This window comes from Mytilus trossulus, chromosome 5 (genome assembly GCF_036588685.1).
Source record: "Mytilus trossulus isolate FHL-02 chromosome 5, PNRI_Mtr1.1.1.hap1, whole genome shotgun sequence".
NCBI classification, from domain to species: Eukaryota; Metazoa; Mollusca; class Bivalvia; order Mytilida; family Mytilidae; genus Mytilus; species Mytilus trossulus.
In genome coordinates, this window is record NC_086377.1 from 14,710,291 (window position 1) to 14,729,510 (window position 19,220).

A 19,220-nucleotide genomic window follows, 5' to 3' on the forward strand; every position below is an offset into this window, starting at 1 on the left:
CTACTGTTACCTTTATTTCATTGAATCCCAGAGGAGATTATTGTTTTTTCTTGCATATTTAAACTTATCTGTTATTTACAAGGTTGAATGTTGCTTATGCAATAACTTATTTAAGCACATTTTGTAAAGGAAAATTGAAATTGAGATGCAGATTTCTTATACTCTTATAAGTACTAGTATATCGTAAAAAGATAAGTTATACAAACCCATTTTGTTGAAGAAAAGGTAAAAAGCGATACTGATTATAATGATTTGTAAGTGTCTTAGAAATATTTCGTTAGGAATTAATACAAAAAGTTATTCGGTAGGATGTATGGAAATTAGACCTCCCCCTCCCCCGTGTCAACGGTATATCAAGAATAACCTGGATTTAAGCTACCATGAGTTAATTAAGGTTGCTAGAGCATATGTATATAGTTGCAGTCAATGAATCTAGCAATTTTGACATGTGGTTTAAATTTCAAATACACTTTCTATAATCAGGTGTTTTGATATTATAAACCGTACTGAACAAAGCGGATATCTGATACAAATCAGATGTATGATGTAAACTATGTAATATTACTCACTTTAATCCCTGAACAAAGCGGATATCTGATACAAATCAGATGTATGATGTAAACTATGTAATATTACTCACTTTAATCCCTGGAACTTTTTTATATTTTCAGTTTGACGTGACATAGCAAAGGCGACGGGGGATCCAGTAACTATACCCTCCCGACATAATTGTATTGATGGCTGAAATAATTCTCTCCATGGAAGTCTTCCACCGATCTGATGAGCTAACCAATAACCACGTATCTCGCCAGGAACACCAACAGCCAACCCACCTAAAATCAAGAACATCTTTAATTATAGAATAACAAATCGGAGAATTCAAAGGGAGACCAACATTCAACTAGTGACCAAACGGCACATTATTTTAGGCATGCGCATACTGCATGAGTTAATCATCAGTGTTATCCGGTTATGAGTTGAATATTTTTTTCGATATTTGAATTCTTTGGTTAGTTATTCTTCTTTTTGCTTTGGCAAATTGCTTTTTTTTATGAAATTAAAGTACAAAATATAAGGAACTATATTTTTTTGTATGCATTCACAATTTGTTTTGATCTAACATAATCGACATCTTGTCAACGCCTATTGTTATATGACGTCAGAGGAGTGAAATGGCAACGTTTCTTTCACATGTGAAGTTATTGGTTTTTATTTCACTGTGAAATCAATGTTATTCAATGCAATCGATTTTATAAATTTGTTAATCTATGTGCGAATTACTATCTAAATATCAATGACTCTGTTAAATTTTCATGTGGACGGGGAAAAATATCTATAACTAATACTCAATTATCTCCCTTTAAATTTCTACCAAATAATAATTGTTTTCAAGGTGTTCATTGTCGACAAAAACGGGTTTACATAGAAATAGTTAATTGCAATTCGAAAAACAATCAATATCAATTTTGGAGCTGACTCATTCTGTTCATTAAAGCGTTATAATAAAACATCATAAGTTCTTTAAATGTCAGTACCTTCTGTAGATGATCTGCCATCAAACATGGTCGCATTAGCGCCAGCAGGAGCCGTTTCACGAGCAATGATCGTGTATGCAGATTTATTCTTCCTGGAATAAAATATATTACATTTATATGCTTTGGAGTTCATCGCTAAACTAATACATTCCCCATTTCCATTCTTAATTTTATATTAAACAATTTTATCATGTTTATTAAGGGACTAGTTGAGGACCACCACCGGATGCAGGATATTCACGCATCGTTAAAGATCCCTTGGAGGCATTCGGCTGGTATCCGCTCTTTGGTCGGGTTGTTGTATCTTTGACATATTCCCCATTTCCATTCTCAGTTTAATATATCAAATCTACTGTACCTTTTTCATATACAAGTTAGTAGTGTTTATTAATTTGAACCGGCTCATAGACGGAACGATATGCAAGCATCATGTTTAAAAGGTCAGTTGTTCAAGTCAACTTAATTATAAGTGAATGGTGTTTCAGAATTTATTGCAAAACAATTGGAAAATTTAATTTTAATTTGAATTTAGATGGTCTATCTACGCAGGATTTTGATTTCATTATCCGTTTAGCAGTTTTTAACCTAAATGTTTAACGGAAACTTATGTATTGGCATGAATTGTAAGAATAAGAAGATGTGGTATATTTTTCCTTTTTCACACCCCATATACAATTCATTACAGGAAACCGTAATTTAGGGCTTTTCGGACGGAACAACCAGTGCTACAAGAGCAGCACAATATGTTTAGTATTATAGGACACGTGATGCCAGTACGATCGATGCTATTATAGCTTTTTCCCCCTTCGTGTTTGTTTTTTTCTTTTAACAGGTATTGTAATAGCTTTAGTTTTAAGTATTAGTTAATTTTTTATTAGTCAATGCGTTTTAATTTACTATAAATACCTACTTTTTATACACAGTCATGAAGAATCCACCTCCTATGCCACAGCTTTGAAAGTTTGAAACACATTGGCATAGAAGAGTAGCAATGGCTGCATCAACAACTGACCCATGACGGCTTCTCATGATGTGTCTACAATGCAATACAATTTGATTTATTAAAAAAAATATGTTATCTTTTGATTTACTTGTAACTTAATTGCACAACTCGCGTCCAACAACACAAATACTGTGGATTCATTTATTTTCGTGGGTACCAATTTTCGTGGATTGAAGAAAACTTACATTTTTGTGAATATAATTGATTTTGTGGTTTTAATCCTACAGAAAATTTGCAAATTGAACATTTAAATTCGTGGTTTCCGTGTACCCACGAAGTCCACGAAAATTGGTATTCAACAAAATATAATGAATCCACAGTAGCTAAATTATGAGCAACACGCTTTTGTTAAATATTTTTGTATATTTGAATTCTTCGACGAGGCATGCTATAGTTATAATAATAACCTGATTAACATTGAAAGTAACGAAGAACGTGACTAAGGGCATGCATGACACCGCTTGAGCTTTGCAATTTAAAAAAGTTTAAAGGAGAAAATGTAAAACGGTAAGTTACTAACTGCCCAATTTTGACCTCAGTCTGCTTTTTTTTTTGGCACTTACATGAAATAGTGTGCCTGAGTGTCATAATATTTTGATGACGAAAACGTCGAGTTACAGTTCGGAAACGAAGATGGGACAATGAAACGGTCAAGGGTTATACTTAATGCACCAATGACTACAGCGGATGGATAATATTAAAGAAAAGGTATGATGACAAATCTATTTGAAAAGTTTTAAGATACTTGTTTGGTCAAGACAGTTAATCACCAGCTATTGATTTGATAAAAGATAAAAATAAATCGTTGGTCGAGAAGAAAGCTCAATTATCAGTTTTCATATTCGTTTATCGCCTTCACAATTATCAGTTGTCGGTTATTTTGGCTTTGTTTTTCATTCGTCGCTTTTTTAATTATTATTGTGTTGCCTGTCTTTTCTTCATTTGGCCATCCTGTTCTTCTACAGTGTGAAGGTAAAATATTGTTTATGCTCTTACATATATTATCATCCAACCCTATATAACTATATACTCGTACGTCCCGATCTTTGCACATGGAGCTCCTGCGTCAGATGCCACAGCGGCGAATCTATAATGCCCTTCTTTAAAATCGGACACAACTCTTGGTGTATTCTTTGACTGCGGTTCCATGTCTGTGTTTGTTTTACCGAATACAGTTTTGTGACGTCCATGTGTATTGCGTTGTCTTTGCAGAGTACCAAATCCTATCAACAATACAAAAATAAGTTAATGAACAAAAAGACAGCAGTTTTACAACATTAAATTATTACAAAATTAAATTACCACAAGAGGCAGAGATAGTGATGACTGTTATACCACAAAAGAAATACCCTAAATGGATTAGCACTACTTTGCGTAAATTGTGATTTACACTATGAACAAAATATGATTATCATTCAGCAGACATGAGCATTTTTGATAAAATTAGAAGTTTGACAATCTTTCTTTTGTCATAATAGCTATCGACTTTGGTATGTAATTAACAATTAGCAGTAGCAACAACTTGCTGAGCTTTCTCAATTAAAATGGGTCAAACATAAATGGATAAGAACTAACGCACGTGCAACTATGATTAACGATATGAACTTAATATGATAGTTTACGCTCGTAAATAGCAAAGAGCAAAATAACGATATGAACTTAAGGTGGTACCTAACACTACAGAGAGATAACTCTGTAACGTCAGCAAGACGTTTGAATTACGTTGTGTTGTAAAGAGAATAATAAGCTTCTCAATGATCAAAATTAGTGTTTGTCAAACTGCTTTATAACCAGTGTATTTGTTCTGACAAAACGGTTGGTTCACAATTTTTGATTTTTTCATATTTTTGTTAAAGGATCATAGTAAATTTTTTGTCAAAATTTTATGAAAATTAAACGAGCCAAATAATTCTTGTGAAAGTGTTATGTACCACCTTAATATGATTGTTTTCGATCGTAAATATAAAAGAGAAAATAAATTCGAACTAATTTTGTAAACCAAGTGTTACCATTCACTTGGAAAGTACTTAATGTCAGAGTATCACATAAAGCATGCAGCTGTGACGTTCCATAAATACACGATGTTTTTTTTAGAAATGGGTTTTCTCGTCATAATGAAAGTAGTTGCATAGTGTTGATATGAATTGTTGTGTAGATGCTACTTGATTTTTTTTGAATTTTTTTAAAACTCTTTATTCGGAATTTCTTAATCATTTTATGCAATTTTGTTAGAAGAATCGTGCTCTCACGTTAAATAATTGTAGATAAAATTTCATCCAATTTGATATTATTAATTCATCCGATGCAAAACCGTCTGTAAAATTGATGTAAAAATATAAAGATTACGTGACCGATATTTTTATTTACACAATCCTATGTGAATAAAAATGGTTTATTTCACAAGTAAATATGAAGTAAGTCATTTTGATTCCACAAATTGGTGAAAATTTAAAACGTATCACCAATGAGCTTTTATTTAATATAAAAACTTGTACAACAACGAAGAAAACAAGACAAGCAATATTTAAATAAAACAACCCCAGGTTTATACTAAAAGTAATTTTGAAGTACACAAGCATATGCATATAGTATGAAATAAAATCACTCAAAGAGCAAATAATATATAGTTAATGATAAATTTTTATAACATATACCTGTTATATCTCTTTTAGGTTTCGAATTCCCGTCTTACAAGAAAAGAATGTATATTTGAATATAAATTGCATCAATTTCTCACAAAAAGTTCGGTAAAAAAATTCTTAAAAAAAACACATGTTCAGGTAATGAAAAAACTTTTGCAACGTCAGAAGATAAAAACAAGGTTTTAAAGCTTTTATATTTTGGTTCTCAAATATTTATAAATAAAGGTAATAGAAGTACACTGCATCTCAAAAGTCATAAATTGATTTAGTGAAAACAAATCCAGAATTCAAAACTTAAACCAACAGAAACACCGATGTGCAACAAAATCAAATTCCAGTGCCAAACACATTAGAGGCGATTTGTTAGATAACAACTGCCATATTCCTGACTTGGTACACAACATTCGGAACAGATTATTTTGGGAATTTTAATGTAATAAAACATGAAATTGTATACTATGAAATTGTGAATGGAAAGGCCTAGGGAATGATTAAAAACAAATGCCCCGACCAAAAACAAATGAACAGCTAACCAAAAGGTCTCCACTCATAGGGGGAGGCAAAGCTGGCCGCTTAACACAAACGTGCACCTTATTCGTGAGAATTGACGTCACACGTAACTCTGACACATATCAATGAACCAAATTTGAAGGTAGTTATACTAGCACATGCCAGATGGTCCTGACTTGCATAACTCATAAGTGCAGCCAGCTGGTTGTGAAATCTTAAAACTACCCTTATAGCTTAAGCCAAAGTAGAATAAACAAGCACATAGCAATATGCACACTAAAAATCAGTTTAAAAACATCCCTGTCATATATAAGAATGGGTTACAGAGAAAACTATTTGCAAAATGGCAATGATACAGAATATTCGGGGAGACTTAATCGATTTTGTTTATCCGGATTACAATCGTTGCTATGAGTATGTCGTGACAGATTCAGCTGTTTTGAAATCCTACCAATGTTCTGTGTTTTCTAGACGGTGTCCTGTCGTAAAGACGCGATCTCGAGTAATTCCTCATTGCTATTTATTTTTTTTGCCGCTTGAGTTCAGATTCGATCCAGATCTTGTCGAATGCGAACCGTCATATACCCACGTCAGAACAAATATAGAACAAAATACGAATGAGTTCAGACTTAACAATTTGCAATGTTGAATAGTGGGATGGGATTGGATTGATTTCCAACAGTACCAAATCATCCCGAATATGGCGACAGTTTTCTATCCGATATCTTCCTTCAGCGTCAGTTAATTGTCTGGACGCAGTCTGATCTATGTCAAATTACATTTGGAATAATGGGGACACTGTCGGGACAGATACTGTTCTATTTTTAACCAAGTAAGATATACAAACCGGAATAATATCGCATTGGGAGCCAAGTGATCATGACATATGTGACTATAAAAAGCTGAGTTTGGACGCTTCCGGGATAGCATATGATTGCTGTCGAGATTAAAAAAATGTGTTTATAAATTTTAGTTTAAGTTTCAATTTCCGGCCACGATTTACATGATCCCTATTAGACTTGTGACAAATTTTAATCGAGAATGGTCCTGTCAACGACGGGAGTAAAAATCGTGAATGTGTGACCCCAACTTAAACGACGCATTTAAACAGCTTGTTATTACAAAATAGGGTAGCAAACATCCTTAATCTGCAGAAAATCTTACCTTCATTAAAAAAACAAAGTGATAGTACAAGAATTATAACTACATATAATGCTAAATAATTCATTTCTATAAGATTTCCGAATACACTATTACTGTAGTATAACAGTTTCTTTATATACACAAGCTAACAGTCAGTACACGTAGTTGACAACTATATAAGCTGAAATGTCAGTGCATGGATTTAAGGTTTATAAAACAGTTGAACGCATGTTTAATGAAATGGTTAACCTACCAATGGTCAAATTTGTCACAGTGAAACCAGTCAAAAGAAAATTGGAATTAAGAAAACTATTTATTATTTGCAGTAGAGATATTTTCTATCAATAGAGTGTTTATCCATCAGGAGTTATTGCGTTGTTTCTCTTTTAAATGAGGCATTTTCTTTATAGAGACAAATAATCAAGCACATCGTTTAAATAAAGGCAACAGTTGTATATCGCTGTTCAAAAGTAAAAAATCAATTTAGAAAAAAACACAAATCCGGGTTAGAAACTAAACTGAAAAAAACACATCAACTTTAAGAGGAAAACAACAAAACAACAGAAACAATGAAATGCACCAAACACAAACGGCAATGCAACATACATAGACATGAACTACTAGAAACAAATCGCCATTTTGCTGACTTGGTAAGGGACATTTTAAGAAAAAAGGAGAACCTGGTTTTGTGGCTGGTTAAACCTAGCATGATGGTAATGTTTCTATCGCTTAAATGACAACTTTACATGACAGGCATACAGTACAAATAACTGCAAGAACAGTCAAGGCAGAGAATACATGAATATTAATTAATGATATAATGGTGCGTTTCGACAGAATAACAATTGACCGTTATGGAATAACCGTTTCAAAAAGGATAACGGACATGTTCCGTACGTCGTAACTACAATCCCCTTCCCTTTAATGAATGTGACCTACCGAATTACACTATTTACCGGATTTGTTATCACATTAGCAACACGACGGGTGCCACATGTGGAGCAGGATCTGCTTACCCTTCCGGAGCACCTGAAATCACCCCTTGTTTATGGTGGGGTTTGTGTTGTTCATTCGTTAGTTTTCTATGTTGTGTCTTGTGCTATTGTTTGTCTGTTTGTCTTTTTCATTTTAAGGCATGGCGTTGTCAGTTAACTTTAGATTTATGAGTTTGACCTATCCCTTTAGTATCTTTCGTCCCTCTTTTACGTAACAATAGTTTAGGACAGTACACAAAGACAGCATAACAGTCCTGTTAAATACGTCCCTGTATTTTAATAAAAGGAAACAATTCTATAAAAGAAAATGATTTTTCGTTCTTACTGAATGCACATCGATTACAAAAGAAAATATCAGTCAATTTTTTTTTTTTTTATTGATGAGCACTTTCCATAGACTTGTAACCGTGTTATCATGTTATCATGAAATCTAATAATGTTTTCCCCCAACTATATTTACGAATACATCACTCAATTAGGTTATTTTTTCACTAGATTTGTTTTGTTCGATTGGATTACGCATTGTATGTCAGACGTACACAATAATGTGTATCTGAAAATAATCATTTATGACATTTCTGTAAAATATCAAAATATACATAAAAAAGGTTCGCATTCTAATTTTGTTTAATATTTAATTTGTACTATGTGAATATGGAATGATGTAGTCAGGTAATAAGTAACTATATGTATAGCATTACATATATATAGCGTGGGACAGAGTATAGAAATCATTTTTAGCTGGGGTTTCAATTTCAATAGGTGAACCGTTTAACTAAACTCCCAGTAACAGATTTATTAACTGAAGATATATTCAGTTTTTCACCCTCTTTTTAAAGTATTAGTCTATTGATGTAAGTACTAGAACATTTTATAAGTCAGTTGGACGAGTCAGTGTGGTCTTGTATCAGACGTTTATAAAATACGTAATCAAAATAGGAACAGATTAACTTCTAGTATGCTTATGTATAATTATGCATCAAAATGAACATAACAGTAAAAAGATAAAATATCTATCCAATTTGTTTAACAGCTAAAACATTAATAAAATAGTGATTTTATCATCACATATAAGACTCGGAAGTCTTCCAGGTGGATCACAATATCTAACAGCGTTATGCATATATAAGATTGGCTTTGTTTACTTTCTTATTTGAGTGTACTTGTTTTAACAAAAATTGAGAATATCCAATTCATATTTTTGTCCCCGTAAAAAATGAAACTTTGTTTCATTAGTACTATGATTATAGATTAATTTGTTTCATATAATAGATATTATGACATTAATTTGTATATTTTGATTAGTGAGAAGAGTGAATACCATCAATTATGGAGAGTTCTCTTATTGACACTCATACCACATCTTCCTATATCTATCCCTAGTCCTTGACATTGTTGGACATTCATTCTATGTAACTGTATAACTTAATAATGTTTTAACTCATTAATTCAATTACTAGCTATTGCTTCTTTGCAGTTGAATTTATCTCCCCTTCCATAGGAAGAAATAACTATAATTAATATTAAACAAATGTATTTTTATTAAACTATATTTCATAAATTTGGGCATTGGGATAAATTTTGATATCATACTCCTAGAGACATGTTATTTAGAGAAATTGTCAGATTTTAGTATAAATACTATTAACGATATTGATTTTTCTGCCCCAGATGAGCATTTCGACAATACAAAAATAGTCTAAAATTGGTATTGACCCAGACGCGAGATAGACATGGACGATTCTGCAGTTTGCGGAGTATCAAGATAGAAAAAACATGAACATGATAAAAGAGGGATGACAGATACCAGAGGGACAGTCAAACTCATAAATAAAAAAATTTCAGTGCTCAAGCTCCAAACCAATTCCTTGTTGACCAAAGAAACAAAGATGAAGATGTAGTACACGATATAACACATGAAGTTCAAACCCATTTCCTTGACCTTCATAAGAAACCTCCAACAATGATATGTTCAACAAAGTTTAAAATGTTCCTTTATCCACGAATCTCAAGAGTTTATGTTTGTACTGTTGGAGCAAATTAAAAAATTGCATTGATTTATCATATATAAATTTATAAAATATTACTGTTTATGGTTTTCAGTATTCACATTTATTTCTGAATATTCATTTGTTTGTTTTTTGTATATAGATAAATATAATTACAATCCTTCAAAAATCTTGTGCAGATAAAATTGCTTGTTTTGTTTGTCAGTTCAGCTACTTGGTCATTTCTTTAAGTATACTGTTAACTTCTAATGGCCAGTATCCGATGCTTTGTAGTTATGTGTATTCGTTCTATGAAAGCAAATACTAGACACCTTAAAAAATTGAAGATTTACTCAATGAATGCATTGCAGAAGGTTGGGGCCTTTGTCCAGATATATATTAATTTCTAGTTGAGTACTGTCTTTGATGTTTTCTTTCACAAATGTCGAAAAGAAAAGTACATATTTATATGAAAGTCATTCAAGTAAGTAATGTATCTATATGATTCAGGTGTCTGGCAAGTTGAAGAGTTGTATATGTACTGAGTTCATTCGATTTTGTATTAGCAAAAGGCTTTTTTATGTTTAATTTCAATTTTCATGATTTTTCACATCAGGTTTGTAATTATTGCAGCTTTTATTAAATTAATATGTTTCGGTCGAATTTATAATTTGCCTAGGCGTTGTACATTCTTTACGATGTTAAATGTCTTACATTGAGTTTATTCGGTTGCGTTTGTTTCGACGAGAGTGTTTCTGGAAGTAAATACAACAGTTAAGCAAGTCTATAGAGACCAAAATAACCACTGGGAGAATGAGAAATACAATGCATCCCCATCCAATAAATTGTGCAGGTTGTGTTTTGTTAACAGCTGATGTCCTCTTTCGAACCTCTTTTGTTACAGCTTTTTTGTCCACAGTCATTTCCGGTAGTATATCTTCATAAAAATGCTGAAGGATTATTTTTGCTGCCTCTGAGTCTGTTATATCCATTTCATCGAGAAAATGCCATTTTGTACTAACTAAGCTTTTTGGACATTCACATAACATTTTCTTTTGATTCACACCTGAAATAAAAAAGGTGAATATAAAAAAGAATGTGTCATATGATTAGCTATGAGGAAAAACTTTACAGGAGACGCAAATGACACAAAATCCAACAGATATAGGTCATCGTTTGGTCTGCATACCTGATGCAAGACTTTATAATCCTGGTACCTTTGATAACTATTTACACCACTGGGTCGATACCTCTGCTGGTGGACGTTTCGTCCCCGAGGGTATCACCAGTCCAGTAGTCAGCACTTCGGTGTTGACATGAATATCAATTATGTGGTCATTTTTATAAATTTCCTGTTTCCAAAACTTTGAATTTTTCGAAAAACTAAGGATTTTCGTATCCCAGGCATAGATTACCTTAGCCGTATTTGGCACAACGTTTTGGAATTTGGAATCCACAATGCTCTTCAACTTTGTATTTGTTTGGTTTATATCTATTTGATATGAGCGTCACTGATGAGTCTCATGTAGACGAAACGCGCGTCTGGCGTACTTAATTATAATCCTGGTACCTTAGTTAACTATTTACACCACTGGATCGATGCCTCTGCTGGTTGACGTTTCGTCCCCGAGGGTATCACCAGTCCAGTAGTCAGCACTTCGATGTGGACATGAATATCAATTATGTGGTTATTTTTATAAATTTCCTGTTCCCAAAACTTTGAACTTTTCGAAAAACTAAGGATTTTCTTATCCCAGGCATAGATTACCTTAGCCGTATTTGGCACAAAGTTTTGGAGTTTTGAATCCACAATGCTCTTCAACTTTGTATTTGTTTGGTTTATAACTATTTTGATATGAGCGTCACTGATGAGTCTTATGTACACGAAACGCGCGTATGGCGTACCAAATTATAATCCTGGTACCTTTGAAAACTATTTACCGTTGGCATTGAAAAACCACCGAAATGACAGAGGTAAAACATTATAAACGAGAAAACGTAAGACCTATACGTATATTTATCTCTGAATACTACGTTTTAGTTCCAAAATTATTCAGTAGATATAATTTTAAATATTTCAAGCTGACAAATTAAAAGATGAACAGTAAAAGAGGAAGAAGATACCGAGGAGACATACAATCTATTTTGACATTATCATATCCCCTTTTACTTTGAAACTAGTTAGAAAGTTTATCAATTTGTTATGTCCACATGTGTTTCCTATCTGCCTCACATGCAATAAATCCTCGGAATACATGTTGTGAGTGGCTTCTAATTTGGTGCAAATAGAGAAAAAATGACATGCATCATTTATTACGCCATATCCTATCTGTAATAGTTGTTTTCCAAACGTTCTGTTGGGGACAAAGTCCAACGTTCGATTTGCATGTTTGTTTTAATTTACCTTTCAGCTGTGATTTTTTTTATATGTACCATTGAAACGTTTAATCCCGCTGCAAGTGTTTGCACCTGTCCTAAGTCAGGAATCTGATTGCAGTAGTTGTTGTTTGTTTACGTAGTTCATACATGTTTCTCGTTTCTATTTTTTTTTACGGATTAGACCGTTGGTTTTCCCAATTGAAAGGTTTTACATTACTTAATATTGGGACCTTTTATAACTTGTTGTTCAGTGTGAGCCAATGCTTCGTGTTTGAGGTCGTACCTTGACCTATAATGGTTCATTTTTCATAAATTTGTATTTGGATTGAGAGCTGTCTCATTGGCACTCATACCACAACTTCCTATATATATTTATATTCAAAATAGCTACATCAACTTACTGTCCGTTGTTGAAAAAGTTACATCTGTGTTTGTATGTGTGGAAGTCTGACTCGTTACAGTTAAAATTGAATATGGAAGATTTGTAGATGTTGCACTGGACGATTCAGTCGTGACTATTACTGGGGATGTGTCAGTGGTTATCATATCCGTGGAGGTTGTAGTAGGCGATTCTCCCACAGCCAGTGACGTTGTACTGAACGATTCAGTCGTAACTATTGCTGGGGATGTGTCAGTGGTTATCGTATCCATGGAGGTTGTAGTAGGCGATTCTCCCGCAGCTAGTGATGTTACACTATCCGTTTGCAAAATTGTAGAGGTTGCTGTGTCTGTAGTTATCCTATCAATAGTTCTTGTTGTAAGTGATTCTGCCATAGCTGGTGACGTTGTAGTTATTTGAGAAATTGTAGAAGTCACTGTGGGAGTTGTCCGATCTATAAAAAAAGGAATAATTTATTGTCATCTTATTTTACAAAATATCTACAGACAGTTGATATTCGAATGTTTGTTTTAATTCAGATGACTATTAAACATGTCGTATTTTTTCGAGATACTTAATGAATTATACTTTAATGTTATTTAAACGGAAGATTTGACAGTAATAAAAAAACTGATCATAGATACCAGGCTTAACATTCAACATCGACATCACTGATGCCAAACAAACCGGTTTAGAAGGCTTAATAAAGTACGGATATTAAGAGCATCGAGGAAGCAAAATTCCACAAATTGTAGCCAAATTTAGTAAAGATAACTAGTGAGGTCGAAAAATCTTAGCATTTCAAAATTTCAACGTTAATTTCTAATTACGAGCATATTAATGATTATTTATATCAACAAAGAAGCTGGTGTGTTATTGAATCATTTTTGTTGTTTTATCCAACTGCATTTTTACGATTTCGATGTCAGAACACTTCATAGCGACTTTGTAACAAAATGTAATGCGTCCATAAATATGAAACATAGTGTATAAGAAATAAAAGAGGGCCAAAATATACCAAAGTAGAAAACAAATGACAATATTAAAGCAAAAACGAGAAATGACAACCAACAGTCCACAAACACAATATATAACATAACAGATCAGAACCCTCTGACCGATCAATATCATTTCCGTTACAGCTAAATATTCTTATTTGATAACTGTTCCTTCGGGTTGTCGATACAAAAATAAAAAACAAAAGGTAGGAATCGACTAATTAAGTATCAGCGTCATTCAGACATATGAGGTTAACATACGCCTTTGAATAACACCATATACTGAGTCAAAAGAGTTTAGCATATAGATATAGAAAGATGAGTGCCAGTGAGACAATCCTCCATCCAGGTAACAATTTATAAAAGTCAACCATTATAGGTCAAGGTTCGGCCTTCAAAACGGAGCATTGGATCACAGCGAACTGCAAGCTATAAAACGCCCCACAAATTGCTTTTGTAAAACCCTTCAAACGGGAAAACCAACAGTCTTATCTATATAAAAGCGAGAAACGAGAAACACATATGAACTACATAAACAGACGACAACTACTGTACATCAGATTCCTGACTCAGGACAGGTGCAAACATACTACGATTTGATTCACAAACCTTCAGATGATAAACATCTCGAATGTTGCAGAAATACATCTTGATTTTTTTTATATACAATTGTGTTTAAATAATTTCGCACGTGACTGTTGTTTTATTTCTCTTTGACACATGTACAATACTATCGTTGTGTATTGTTTGCATGTTTTTTTTCCACTTTAAATATTATGTGTTGCTTAACTTAGATATAATTCATACTTACTTTCATTATAATTGCAATTTCGACATGACAGACCAAAATATGAGAATGACTATAATTGCGAGTACGGAAAATTCTGAATTACAAATATATGTGTCAGAATTGTAAATGCAAGTTTTTGTTATTCGGATACCCATCTAATTGAATCTTTTTGCAAAAGTATAATCATCTGAATAATTTCCGTTTTTACAGTATAAACTTGCTCTGCAATCGGCAATCTTCGGGTGAATTCGCTACTCTTCGTCTGTCCGTTAGATGAGGAACGGAATCGGCCGAGTTTTGACGAATGACTTGCTATGGTGTACATTAAGAAATAATTACCTATTTTATAAACTGTAGCCCGGTTGGTAGAACGTCCACATATTTCTGATAATTTTCCTGGACATTTACTAGTGCATTCATCCTCTGCTTTTTGTTGGTTCGAATGTGGTGTCGTTGTTCGACAATAACAAAAGTCTGCCTGAAATACAATTACTAGCATACGGTTCCATATATATTTAAATAATGGTATATAGTTATCAAAGGTACCAGGATTATATATGTTATTCAAAATTAAATATGTTGCCTTTGTGTGTATTTCCAATGTTTGTCGATAATATTTACTTCAGCTGCCCAAATATTTATGACCTGTTTGTTTAGTTTTTTTAAACATTGATTGTCACTTATTATCATACGAAATCTTTTAATTTTAACTAACAAGGCAATAAGAAACTATTTGAATAAATAAATAAAAGGCAACAGTAGAATACCACTGTTTAATAGTCGTAAATCAATTTAACTTTAACAAATCTGGGTCACAGAGGGAAACACATAATAAAAAACACTATCATAAGTGGAAATCTACAGAACAACAGAGCCACTGCACAACTTTTAAAAATAAACGCCAGCATACATAGAAACGGACCTTTTGACAACAACTGCTACTGTCCCTAATTGGTGCAGGACATTTAAAAAAAATATGGTGAATTGAACCTGATTTTTTCTTTCTTTCTGCGACTGCATCTTACATCTTACACCTGAAGAATCCTTAACAGCAGATAATTCAGTTGATCTGTAACAATTCCATCTTCATGCCTAATATATCATGTATTGTTTTACGACTCTAGAATACAAACGACGAGGAACCGGTCACTGAAAGCCTTATAATGGTAGAGCCTAGGTAATCGAGTGGTCTAGCGCGTCGGGCACCGTGCAACGTAATTTGGTGCCCAATATCTTAGTTACATGAGTTTGAATCCCAGCATAGGAAACGCAAATTTACAGATCTAAAATTGTTATTTAGACGACTTATATACTAAAACGTGCAGTATACGGGTCTTTTACTGAATTTATGTCCAAAGGCCTTATTTCAGCCTGTATGTTTAGTACTCGTGTTTTCATTTGATAGAAACGCTTGATTAAGGTGCATAGTTTCTTTGCTTTCACAATCTTACTGTGGGAATCAGTCCTGGTTTCCTTAATACAACCGGGAATTACTTTGCAGGTAAATTCTTTTGGTCAAAGATTGACTTCAGAAAATGTTATTATGACCCGTGCCTATAGCAAATATTGCAAATACACCGTTTGGTGATCCGTCTGACATATTTGAACGTATAGATTAGGTAACAGGTAACAGGAACTATTATTATCAAATTCGACCCAGAACGTTCTTTTGAAAAATCATGTCAAAACTCTTCTCCTCTCATTCCTCTGAAATCCCTCTGGCTTGATATTGGAGTCTAGAATTTATACCACGGCCTATATGGAAAATGCCATGCAATAATCTATCACAATAGCTTAAGCTGTTTCAATTGTTCTTTTTTCCCATGAACATATTTGCTTGCATTGTCTAATTTGATACTAAATCTCTCTTTGATTAGATTTTTTTTCAGAAAGTAAAATTTCTTTTCTTCTATGATTCGGTAGCGTTGTTAACTTCTGCAAGGTTTGGATCATTTATAATGATTTATGTCAGCCTGATATTAATAGAAAATAGTCCCTTTTGAAACAGGTTGGTGTTTAATATTCCTGTTCCACGTGATACCAGTCGAACCTCCACATGTAGTGGATGCTTTGCCCTGGAGCGCAGATAAAGATGCTTTTGATCATATGGGTTTTCAATGGAAAGTGTGCTTGGCTTGCATGGTATTTTCGAATAACTAGTAACGGTACTTGTCTATCCCAAATTCATGTATTTGGTTTTGATGTTATATTTGTATTATGTATTCGGGTTTAGTTTTCTGTAATTAGTTAATACTTCAGTTTCATTATGTATATCTCTTTCATATTCATTTGATAAAATTTACTGTTTGCAATAGCATGAATTGTTCTATATAATAAGGATGTTCTTATCCCGGGCATAAAAACAATGCCGTATTTGGCACAACTTTTTAAACTTTTGATCTTCAGTGCTGACCAACTTTGTACTTTTTTCACTTTCGATCTTTTATATCTGGGCGTCACTGGTGAGTCTTATGTGGACGAGGCGCGTTTTTGACGTATTGAATTCTAAACCTGATGCTTTTTGTTATCTATTAATCATGTGTTTCTTTGTCTATTATTTTCTCCTATTTATTTGTATTGTAGTCCTGTAATATTATGTTGTCATTTCAATGTTATATTTAACTTTGCCATTAAAGTGCGAAGTTTGGCATGCCACAAAACCAGGTTCAACCCTGCATTTTTATTACCCTTTAAAAATACCCTGTACCAAGTCAGGACGATGGCCATTGTTATATTATTGTTCGTTTCTGTGTGTATTGCATTTTTACGTTGTGTCGTTTGTTTTCTCTTATTTTTTTCACGGTACTTGTCTATCCCAAATTCATGTATTTGGTTTCGATGTTATATTTGTTATTCTCGTGGTATTTTGTCTGATGCTTGGTTCGTTTCTGTGTGTGTTGCGTTTCGGTGTTGTGTAGTTGCTCTCCTCCTTATATTTAATGTGTGTCCCTCGGTTTTAGTTTGTTACCCCGATTTTCTTTTTTGTCCATGGATTTATGAGTTTTGAACAGCGGTATACTACTGTTGCCTTTAGTAAACCTTATTATCTTATATCAGTTTCTATCAATTGTTTGATGTGTTTTATCTTTTAATTTTGTTATTTGATTAGGTACTTTCCGTTTTAACTTTTCCTCGGAGTTCAGTATCTTTTTTATATTACTTTTTAGAACATGTCTCGTGTCGCATGCAAAGTTGTTTAATATCTTAAACTAATCTTACTAATGTTCCCGAATACGTATTATCTATATTAGTAGCTTTGCAGTAATTTTCACACCAAAGGTTAGTATTTGCATAATACTGAATACTACTAGACCAATAGGTGGTTCCGAATTCAAAACATTTAAAATGCAATCCACAATCTGTAAATAAAAAAACAAAAAAACTTTTAGAACTTATTTGCGAGACGTTTTATCATTTTTTATATCCTGTGTTTTAATGTTTAAACCATGTTCAACCCACCATTTGTTTTTAAAATGTCCTGTACCAAGTCAGGAATATGGCCATTGTTTTATTAAAGTTCGTTTCTGTGTGTGTTCCATTTTAGTTTTCTGTTGTGTCGTTGTTCTCCTCTTATATATTTGACGTGTTTCCCTCAGTTTTAGTTAGTATCCCGGATTTTATTATTTTCTCAATCGATTTGTGCATTTCGAACAGCAGTATACTACGGTTGCCTTCATTAAATAGTAGTGTTAATGCAATTATGGGGTGAAAGTTAAATCGAAAATAAATTGAAAAGTGCAATAACTCTAAGGAGTCGAATGACGATTTCAGTCATATTGACTCATATGAAGAACTTATCTTCCTGATTCCTCTAAACGCTACTCTGTATATATTATAGTTTCAAGACAGTACAAAAAAAAGCTAATGTGACATTTAAATGCAAAAAATCCTATATCAAAGGGCATGTAATAGTTTTAAAATATATAAATAATAGGTAGAGCTCAACATTCTCAACATGTTTGATCCTGCCAGATTTTCTGTCTATAAAACGGTTTTCAAAATAATGGAAAAAAACTTTTGACCACCTACGTTTATTTGTAGCCATGTTGGGCATCTTGGTTGACAAGTGAGTTCATCAGATATTTGTTTAAAACTATGTACCCCAAAGATGGTTGTTGCAAAGTGTGATTAAATATGACAAAGGGCAACAACTCATTTTTGGGTCAATTGTCAATTTCGGTCTTGTCTACTTATTTGTATAAAAATTATCTAACTAGCTAAACATTGCTGTATACAGTTACTCTATCTAGAATAATATATATCAAAACCTGCAAAATGTCCTTTAAACTACTAATTCAGAGGCAGTATCATGTCCTGAAAATTATTTAGCATTAAAGATGTTATGGGTTAATCTAATAATGAGAACACTGTAATGGGATACACTCCACATTATATCGGAATATAAATTGAAACAAGAGAAAGGCGAAAGATATTAGAGGAACATAAAAAAAACTAAGAAACAGACCGAAACAAACCTTGCCAAAAACGAGGGTAGGTCTCAAATGGTCTGGTAGGGTAAGCAGATCCCGCTCTACATTTGGCTTTTCATTTCATATATTTAAAAAAGTTTTGTATGAAGCACAAACTCCAAAATATATATATATTGTCTCTTTGGTCTGTTTGTCAACAATCTTAATCAAGGATACTATTGTGACCTATATTTTTTAAGAATTCAATTTAAGGCTCAAATAATAGTTACACATGAACGAAAAAATGCAGATATTGGTAGAAAAGTCTGAACTTAATACATGAAAGTTTGATTCTCTTTGGTTAGTTTTTGTAACTAAAAAAACGCATTTAAAATGAACAATTATCAAACCTGAATCATTTAAATATGAGATAATAAACACAAAATTAT

General features: G+C 32.9%; 1 pseudogene; it reads right to left on the minus strand.

Annotated features, from left to right (window-relative positions):
- The window catches only part of LOC134717637 (uncharacterized), a 47,062-nt pseudogene that overhangs the window by 18,753 nt on the left and 9,089 nt on the right, over positions 1–19,220 (minus strand).